This window comes from Cynoglossus semilaevis, chromosome 11 (assembly GCF_000523025.1).
Source record: "Cynoglossus semilaevis isolate Cse_v1.0 chromosome 11, Cse_v1.0, whole genome shotgun sequence".
Lineage (NCBI taxonomy): Eukaryota > Metazoa > Chordata > Actinopteri > Pleuronectiformes > Cynoglossidae > Cynoglossus > Cynoglossus semilaevis.
This window is the reverse complement of record NC_024317.1, coordinates 7,108,968-7,115,783: the sequence shown is the minus strand read 5'-3', so window position 1 is coordinate 7,115,783 and position 6,816 is coordinate 7,108,968. Positions and strand designations below refer to the sequence as shown.

The 6,816-nt window shown below is 39.8% G+C and overlaps 1 long non-coding RNA gene across 1 annotated transcript; it reads left to right on the top strand.

Moving 5' to 3' along the window:
* The first annotated feature begins 2,148 nt into the window (after positions 1–2,148).
* LOC103386185 (uncharacterized) lies at positions 2,149–5,848 on the top strand. Its single transcript, XR_522294.3, has 4 exons — positions 2,149–2,422; positions 2,835–2,908; positions 3,018–3,045; positions 3,513–5,848. It is a non-coding gene; the product is annotated as an uncharacterized LOC103386185 (long non-coding RNA).
* The last annotated feature ends 968 nt before the right edge of the window (positions 5,849–6,816 follow it).

Sequence of the window (6,816 nt, the reverse complement as noted above, 5' to 3'; positions counted from 1 at the left end):
GTCCTTGTAAACAGGGGTAGTTGTACAAAAGAGCCCAGTTGAATAATTGATGGGATGTAAGAGGATCTGGCTTTAGGGGATTTTGGAGCATTGATTCTGGCTGAGGGAGGACTGAACACGAGGCCTTCCTGCTGCTAACCTTTGTAAATGCTTTTCCACACTTCCCTTTAGCCCTTAAATCACCTAGAGCGGGCAATCTTTAGCTGCGTATAGTATTTTCTGTCTGCCGTCAGTCTGTTAAACTTCTATACATCTCTTCCTGTCTTTTCCTCCCTTCTGTTATTCATCGTACTTTTTTCTGTGGATGAGACACGTTCGACAAGCCGTCATTGCTTCACACAGCAGCACTGCTAAACAAGAGGGATGGCTGCAAAGAAGTGAAGACGGACAAAAGGGAATACAAACAAATCAGACAGGAAACGGAGAAAGAACGGACAAGGAAAAGAAACTTTTTTTTTGCCTATAATAAGTTCAATAAATGTAGGTCAGTGATAAGGAGCAGTTGGTTTTATTTAGAAATTCATTTGATAATCCTGTATTGTACATGAAGGATTGGCCCAGCCCTGTTGTAATCACACTTCAGATCTTCACACACAAGATCTACTGAGACCACAGAACATACTAGAACCATTTAACCCTACACACACATCCAACGCAAACAAACCAGCCACCTGAGAACAGGACCTGACTTCAGGTTGGACTCACCCTGCAGCATCCAAGGAAGAGTAGGTTCCAATCACCCACATCAGTACACGCTCTGTTCACAATGTCAGACAGTGTTGAATATGTTTAAAGAAACCAGGTCTCAGTGGGGCTCAGTATGGAGCTTAAATATTGATAAAACAAAAAGCAACATCATTCATTTGAGCTCTGTAAGCTAGTGTGTTGCCTGGAACTGTTTTGGGCTGGGGGTTACATGTACATTTGAACCTGGACAGTTACAAGCACAGCAACACCGGCTTTCCCAACTTTCTTGGTCTCTCACAGTAATCACCACATTTTTTGCAGCACAAACACTGAGCCCACATATAATCTCTAACAATAAACCGAATAAACAAAGAACATAATATTTTAATTTTCCACTTTTTTCTGTCCTATTATTATTATTATTTGGCTTTCTTTCCTTCTTTCTCTGCAGCCATCCCTCGAATGCCAGTGTAAAACAACTGTAGACTGACAGCAATACAACCCATACACAACAAAAAGTTCACAGCCAACCATGTAATTCACATCAGAGAAGACAACCCACGAAAACCAATTATCATAAATGCCCCCGTTTGGGAGGTGAGTGTGTATCCAGGCAACCAAGGCCTGTAGAAGCCATGTGCTAAACCCAACAGGAAGCTATGGTCTTCAGTTTAATAGTACAAAGCTTAGCTTTGTTATTTGAAAACTCTTTTTAAATGAGTAACAACGGAGACGTTCCCCAAAAGCTGCAGAAACCTAATAGGTCGTGCAGTGATTATACAACGTCACTCACATACACATTAAACACAGATCTAAACAACAACTAAATCTGGCAAAAATGAAAAGGATGAAACTGGGGGAAATAAATACAGCAAATGGTAAAAAGTATGGTGGGTTAAAAAAAGCAGTACATGTTAAAAGAGTATCGAAAAAACACCTGTCATAACAACAATTTATTCTGTCTATGCCTGTAGGCATAAAAAACAAAAACAGTGTAGACATGGTAGGGAATATAGCTCTTTACCTAGATGAAAGTCATTAATAAACTGCACTTTTCTTCACCTTTCTCTGATCTTCCTCTACACATATGCCTGCTTGTAACCCTTTCATATATCTACCTGCGGGGCTTATAAAATAAGGTGATATAAATGTATTCATATTGTGGTTTGGTATGAAACTCAACTCAGCAAGCAGGCAGCTGAGAAATGCTTCCAATTGTATTCATTGAACATTTCAGATATTATAGTATATTTTACAAAGCTGCATCTTCCACATTATCACAGCTACATGTCTGTGAAACGTCTGAATGGTGATCAACCTATTATGCAAATTATTTATTACAAAGTTATTTCCTCATTGAAAGGATTTAATAGCTGACTCGATGATAGAGGCGGCGTTTGCGGCGTTTTCTGGCGATTTGCAGCACAGTTTCGCGCATGTTCAAACGCGCCGTACCTTTAAATCTGGCACTGTTGCTCAGAGTCAGGTGTGTAGGTGGAGTTGCCGTATGACGTTGTCCAAGATGGCGACAAGTGGGCGCATGCATGGTATTTTTCAAATCGGCAAGTGAAAAAACTACTGCAACTCGGGCAGTGACGAGCTACTCCAACTTGGCAGTGACGAACCATAAAACCCTCGTGGCTTGTGACGTCAGAGGTTTAAAAAGTCAGCTGTGTCCCTTGTTTTTCCTAATTGGCAGCTCGACCTGCTCCGGATAAACGACTCAGAGAGAAATGTAAGTAACTTTTAGCTTTTTATTCCCTTCTTTTGGCGTTTTAACCATTGCATTGCTAAGTTTTGGAAAAATACTTTTTTTATTCATCATTATCATATTTTATCATTTTAGTGTTTTATGGGGCACTAAAAGGGACATGAAAGAGAAAAAAAATGTTTCTGGTGGTCACATGTAAGTTTCTGGTGCAAATGGGAAACTTTTTTTGTGTGCACCCGAAAACTTATGTGATCACCAGAAATGTCTGTGGTGCTCAGATGTAAGTTTCAGGTCAGCATCACAAATATTTATTTTCATTTTATTCCCATGTCCCTTTAGGGGCTTCATAAAGCTTCAGTATTGTTTACAGTAAACTTCTTGAAGAAACTCTTTTATACACATTTTATTAAACTTGTAATCAACAATGTTTGAACAGATGGAGTTTCTGCACATGGAGACCAGGTTGAACTTGTCCAGCGTCAAAGTAGACTCCTGCAACTACAAGACAAGGTGAGAGTCAAACTGTGGATTTGTATCCAATTAGAAAGCAGTTGTTTGACAAATGTTGTACTCACACTAAACCTAGTTAACATGACTCTGTCTTGGGTTTATTTTCCAGATTGGTCATCATGAAAATCTTCAACATGGTAGGGAGCGTCATTTTTCTATTTGTCCTTTGGTAGCCGCCGTGCCGCTGCTTTCCGCTATCAGGCCGCCGTGTCGCTGCTTTCCGCTATCAGGCTGCCGTGCCTCTGCTATATTCTACTAGGCTGCCGTGCCTCTGCTTTCATCTGCTAGGCTGCCATGTTGCACCTATCCTCTACTAGGCCGCTGTGCCACTATCAGCCCACGTGTGTGTGAATGTATTAAACTTAGCAGTACAAACAGCAAATGGCCTCTTGTCTGTCTTTTCCACCTATCTGTTCTGTGTCCCAGTTTAGCCATTAACTAGACTTTCAGGAACATTTTTACTTTTTAAATTTAGAGTTCACTGGCAGTTTATGTAACTGAAACCAAAAATATATAACTAAAATCCAAAATGTATGTCATATTTGTGGTAATTTTCCATGATTTTGGATGTTGCGGTCATGTTCTACGATTATGGATGTTGCAGTTGCTGTCAATTTCCGGCTGTCCAGAGAAACCACAATTCCAGCTTCACTAACCAACATGGATATTCAAGACTTGAAGACATGTAAATGTGCTTGACTTTGTACTTTTGTCAATGTATTCCTCTAAGCTTCTTGGATGAGAGGTGAAATGTCCAGTTGCCTAACAGAACTTTTCAACCATCATCATTACAGTTTTACTTTTGGCTGCTGTTGAGCCTTATTTTTTGCTTTATTTGTAAATAAATAAACTCAGTGAAAGACATTTTTGTTCACCATTATTACTAGATGTCTTTTGGAATGGGGTCAAGGGCCAGTTTGGTTTCAAACTCGTGCTACATTCAAATGAATTAATTTTATTTGGAAAATGCTTACATGCTGATCCAGACATACCCAGAGCGTTGCAGGACTTTTGAGTTGTTTTAGTTGGGCTTTCGCACAAAATGAAGAAAAATAGTGTTAATTTTCCATTTTGTTTACCACTCTCAATATGTCTTTTGTTTTGGTCTCTTTTGTCTGCTTGTAATCTAAGCAGTTCCTGACAACACCTGTCTCTGGCAATCCTTTTAGTATCACACACAGTTAGGTTTTTGTATGTTTTAAGTTGTACAACAATAAAAGTTAAAACATGTAGAAACACTGTTGTGGAGGGATATAATGGCTGTTGAAAACACTTTTTAATTAAAGCAACTGTGCAAACGTGGTCATCGAGTCCCCCTCTGTCCTTACTGGAGCCAGGCAGACTTCTTTGTGTGTTATTTATGGCCACACAACAACAAAGAAACAGAACAATAAATCACACAAGCCGAACATTCAAGTCCTCTCTGGAGGTATGCAGCAGCTATTGTGTTAAACTTTCAAAAGTCTGTGACAGAAAAGGAACCTTTGCTCTACTGAAGCCAGTTGTTAAAGTTTTTGAACTATGGGAATTTGTGCTGTTATAGTTACATCACGCATGCATTTTGAATCATGCAATCATGAATTCATTACGTTGAGATAATGTATTGTTCATTTTCATGTGAAATGTTGTACTTAATACAGTATCTTAGGAGGACTCGTCTGTATCTGGGTAGCCTATAGTACTAATTTTTGCCCTTGCTTAAAAAACTTTGTGAAACATAATTGAGGCGATGCTAAAAGTGTTTTTTTTTCTTTTCCCTAATGAGTTAGATTCAATACATGCGATCAACTCTTAAGTCAACTTTTGGTCAGTGAGAATCTAGGGTTGTGCCTTTAAGTTTTTTATTCTTTTCTGTTATTTTTACTTTGAATGATATGTGATCATGAAGTTACTGCGAAGAGGGGGGTAGCTTCCCAGAGGCATGTGTTTATTTGGCAGTGGGTGGGCGGGTTACATCATCTATCTGTCCCCTTCATAGCCTTTTTGTCCCCTGTGCTGACATAAAGAAACACAGTAAGATCATCATCAGAGTGACATAAGCTCAGTAGCATTGAAAGCGCTTGGTCTCACAATAGCCTGCGGCCATGTTACATCATTAGTCCAACACTTTGTTGGGGTTCAGTCCAATTATTCTGATCCGCCTGCGAACTGAATTGCATTATTGCAAATAATATCCATAGCGTTATACAATGCGACAGAGAGACTGCGGGAGTTGGGGTGAAAAAGAGAACAGCAGCTGGAAAAAAGGGATAAGGAGAGGAAACAATTTGGGTGCCAGTATTGAGCACTGGCGGTTGTCTAGTTGTTTGGTAGCTTGCTCTTTGAAAGGGCATATTGATCATGTCTCGCTCTGTAATGAACTTTTGTATTTACCACATAAACATCTCTACCATCCACCTACTCATCCACTTTCCTGCATTGATTACAATGTTCCTGTGTCAGACTTTGTTAGAGGACCTATTTTGTTCCTCGTTTCTGCTTCTGTCCAGGACTTTCACCTTTTTCCTTTGTCACTCTATGTCCTCTTCACTTTTTGTTCTTTTGGTCTCGTACTATATATTTCACAGTTATTGCGCTTTGGCTGTCGGGGCTTGTGGTGATCATTGTGTCCCAGATCATTACTTTTTCCATTTTGATAAAGCTTGAGGTGTAATAGTATGAAAAGTCAGAGCCAGAAGCAGATGATAGCCTCAGTCCTGCCAACAGCGACAGCATTGGCATTGACAATTAATTTAACTAAGGCTCTATCCACCCTGCTAAATGACATGGTTTAAGTCAGTTGAGATGGCGATCAAAGCATCCGGATGCCGTGGCTGCAGCCTAACCACAAATTCCCTCAGGAAATAGTATGGCCAGGGGCTTACAGCTAACAGCTCTAAGTCCAGCATCATACGACTACCTTCATCTATAGGTCACAGGGGTTATACCATCAGTTGTTTAGTTCTCCACCTTTCCTCTTGCCACAGGCTTTAGTGTCTTTGTCAGTTTTATTAAAGTTTTATATAAGTACTGGAATGCTAGCTGCTATATCAATGGTAGCATCTGGTGTGCAACATGCTATATTTTAGCATGTATATTTCAGAACTTTCACACATCTTCATGTATTTGATGATGGTTTTGCAAGTATTTAATTTTTTCACCTTTTTTAGTAGTTTCAACCATCTTGAAAAAAAAATTAACATGACTCTGTCTTGGGTTTATTTTCCAGATTGGTCATCATGAAAATCTTCAACATGGTAGGGAGCGTCATTTTTCTATTTGTCCTTTGGTAGCCGCCGTGCCGCTGCTTTCCGCTATCAGGCCGCCGTGTCGCTGCTTTCCGCTATCAGGCTGCCGTGCCTCTGCTATATTCTACTAGGCTGCCGTGCCTCTGCTTTCATCTGCTAGGCTGCCATGTTGCACCTATCCTCTACTAGGCCGCTGTGCCACTATCAGCCCACGTGTGTGTGAATGTATAACACTTAGCAGTACAAACAGCAAATGGCCTCTTGTCTGTCTTTTCCACCTATCTGTTCTGTGTCCCAGTTTAGCCATTAACTAGACTTTCAGGAACATTTTTACTTTTTAAATTTAGAGTTCACTGGCAGTTTATGTAACTGAAACCAAAAATATATAACTAAAATCCAAAATGTATGTCATATTTGTGGTAATTTTCCATGATTTTGGATGTTGCGGTCATGTTCTACGATTATGGATGTTGCAGTTGCTGTCAATTTCCGGCTGTCCAGAGAAACCACAATTCCAGCTTCACTAACCAACATGGATATTCAAGACTTGAAGACATGTAAATGTGCTTGACTTTGTACTTTTGTCAATGTATTCCTCTAAGCTTCTTGGATGAGAGGTGAAATGTCCAGTTGCCTAACAGAACTTTTCAACCATCATCATTACAGTTTTACTTTTGGCTG